This window comes from Diabrotica virgifera, chromosome 5 (genome assembly GCF_917563875.1).
Source record: "Diabrotica virgifera virgifera chromosome 5, PGI_DIABVI_V3a".
Taxonomy (NCBI): Eukaryota; Metazoa; Arthropoda; class Insecta; order Coleoptera; family Chrysomelidae; genus Diabrotica; species Diabrotica virgifera.
Genome location: NC_065447.1, coordinates 125,062,042 through 125,065,279, shown reverse-complemented (window position 1 = coordinate 125,065,279; position 3,238 = coordinate 125,062,042). Strand labels below are relative to the sequence as shown.

The 3,238-nt window shown below is 31.9% G+C and overlaps 1 long non-coding RNA gene across 1 annotated transcript; it reads right to left on the bottom strand.

Annotated features, from left to right (window-relative positions):
• Nucleotides 1–2,039: 2,039 nt before the first annotated feature.
• Nucleotides 2,040–2,977, bottom strand: LOC126884380 (uncharacterized). Its single transcript, XR_007698000.1, has 2 exons — nucleotides 2,395–2,977; nucleotides 2,040–2,304 (listed from the first exon to the last, which is right to left on the bottom strand). It is a non-coding gene; the product is annotated as an uncharacterized LOC126884380 (long non-coding RNA).
• Nucleotides 2,978–3,238: the final 261 nt, after the last annotated feature.

The following is a 3,238-nucleotide window of genomic DNA, read 5'->3' as shown; positions in this document are numbered from 1 at the left end:
TACCTACCTATATAACTAACTAAAGTTTATATATTTTATACTTACTTTTTACGTAATATGTAGAATGTAATAACTACATTCTCATATGCAATTAGAATATGTAAATATAATATATTAGTAGAACCAAAGAATACTAACACACCCAGTGGGTGTGTTAGTATTCTTTGGTAGAACCTATAGGATGAGATTGGGTGATGTTGAAAACATACTTCTGAGAAATACAGCACATCCTTGGAATATTCTTCCCATATACTAAAAATATGTGCGATAGTACATTCTAAGTAAATACATAGAAGGTATACAGCACTTCCTTGGAATATTCTTCCCATATACTAAAAATATGTGCGATAGTACATTCTAAGTATATAACTAGAAGGTATATAGCACTTCCTTGGAATATTCTTCCCATATACTAAAACTATGTGCGATAGTACATTCTAAGTATATAAATAGAAGGTTTATAGCACCTCCTTAGAATCTTCTAAAAAGTATGTTCTTGGTATATACTGAAAAGAAGTGCTGTAGTACATTATAAGTATATACATAGAACGTTTAAGTACTGTAATGTAGTATATACTCAGTATATGCTCTGCACATTCGCAATGGTAATTACGCATATTCTAAGTATATACTTTTTCTGAAAAGTATGTTCTATGAATCTACTAAGAACATGAAATTGTTATGTGGGTTAGAGCTTCTCAGACAATTTTGATAGTACGATTTTTTAGCTGATTTTATAAGTTTTAAATAGGTTTTCCTATACTTGCTGATATATTCAGTGACAGAGCCATTGGAAAGTAAATTTCTTGATGTAGAGTAGTGAACACATATTCATGGCTGATATGCGGATACCGGATACCTTTAGTAGTCCAGGGCCCAGGATTTGCGATGTTTTGGCTTAATTGTAATTAAAGGAAATGCTTTGTTGAACTTAAAAGCATATTAAAGCACATAAAAGCATATTAAAAAAATCACTGAAAAGTGATAATTTTAAAATTACAGGAAAGTGCCACTCGGAGGTTAAGCAAAATTAAATTAAAACTTGTAGCTACTTTAGTTTTTTCAATTTATAAATCTAGTTTAAATTAAACTAAAAAGAAATATATCTTTTTTGTAAACAAACACATTTAGCGGCTAAACAGCTGGCTCCGGTTGGATGATACTGCGCAGGACGAGTGTAATATCCACCACCGTCTCGGAGGTAGGTGTAGAAAAGTGTTATATACACTTTTTTTCCTACAGCATTTCAAAGAAACGAGTTGTACGCGTTCTACGACAGAAGTTGAGTGTATCGTGAAAAAAAGTGTAAACACTAGAAAAACAAAGAAACAAGAAAGTGTAACACTTTTACACTTTTCTTACACATTTCAAGAACTAGTGTTACACTTAAAACAAAGGAACAGACCTAGAATTTCGTACACTTACACTCAAAAGTGTAACACTAAAAAACAAAGGAACAGACCTAATATATAACACCATGACAAGAAGTACCTATTATGACTTACAAATGTAAAAATTGGATAATAAATAAGAAATCCAAAAACAAAATAAGAGCAATTGAGATGTAATTCCTAAGGAGAAGCTGCAGAGTAACAAGAAGAGATAGACTAAATAACATACATATTAAGAAAAGAATGGGAATGAACTCAAATATAAGATTACAAGAACAGAAGATATTAATCTGTTACGGACAGGTCAGGAGATCAGGCAAAAAACATTGGATAAAAGAGTGGAGCCTGATAGGAAGAAGGAAGAGAGGCAGACTCGAAGATCTTTCAGAAGAGATAAAGTGGACCAAGCAATGGAAAGAATAAATCTGCAGTAAGGGACTGGCAAAAGAGAAAGAATTGGAGAGAATGGTTGAGTGAACGAATACAGTGAAAACAATAAATTTTCATAAACGAACCACGTTTCAGACATTGTGGATCAGTTTAGAATTTGTTATAAGGATATATTTCTGATTGAAAATTAGAATATTCAATTAAAGACATGTTCAACATAAAGTGTATATTAAGAATATAAATTAAACACAATAAAACAAAGGTTTAAATATTTATTATAAATGTTAAATTTTATAGCATGTTCATAGATTAGTACTCATAAATGGAATATCTTCTGTGTTAACACATTCGCTATCAATATCAACAACTACATTATCTGCCAGTACTTCGATCATGGGTTTTATAAATCTTTCAGTAGTTATGTTTTGTATAGGTATACCACCAAAACCATACAATAAATAAAAACAACTCATAATATAAGTTATTAAAACTTGATCTGTGATATTAGGCTCATCATACCTACCTAAAAAAAATTCTTATTAGATATAAATATCAAGCAAAAAAGTATCATCATAGCATGTATTTCCATGAAAGGAAGGTTACTTATACTTACTGAAGAATTACATAATGGAAACCAGGAACCAGCTCTTGTATAAATTATCTCACAGTATTTTTATGGAAACTATAAACCTTAATAAAAATTTGTTATATATCATCAAATTCTTCCATAACTTTTTTCGTTCTCGTATGGTACAGGCTCAAGCGTTATTTAAAAAATATATTATTCTTTCATCATCACTAAATTGTTATCAAATTCTAAGGATACATTTTATTAATATAAAACGCAAATTTGATAAAATTAAAATAATTCACTAATACAAAAACAATAACAAAACACTTTTATATATGTAAATGTAAAGATTGCTCATTGCTCTGGCTGGTTGGTCATGGCCATTTTCAAACTTCCCGCCATTCTTTAAATACGTTCACATATAAACAGTAGTGGGGGGTGCAGAGTCGGGAAATTAAGCTCTCGTGCCAGGGAGAGATTAAAGTCAAGCGTCCACAGACCCGCATCGTACGCAACGGATTTTAGTTTGACAATCGATAATGCGATCCGTACGATGCGGATCAGTGGACGCGGTTACATAAGTTTCTGTACAAGGCAAACTAAAATCCGTTGCGGTTGCGTACGATGCGGGTCTGTGGACGCTTGCCTTAAATGTCCAGCAAACGACGGCAATGTTGCCAGATTCCTTTTAGCGGGAATTTTAAAATTTTATAGCGGTTTGGTTTTAAATTTGACAGTTCTGTTTTCTCAAGTCAAAAATCTTAACCATAGAGTTAAATATTAGCATAGAGAGAGTGTCATTCAGAGCGAAGTGACGACACCATCTTTTTTATTTGGATTAGTGCTGTTTCACTCTTACGCATAGTAAAGCTGCTACAGTTGTCCT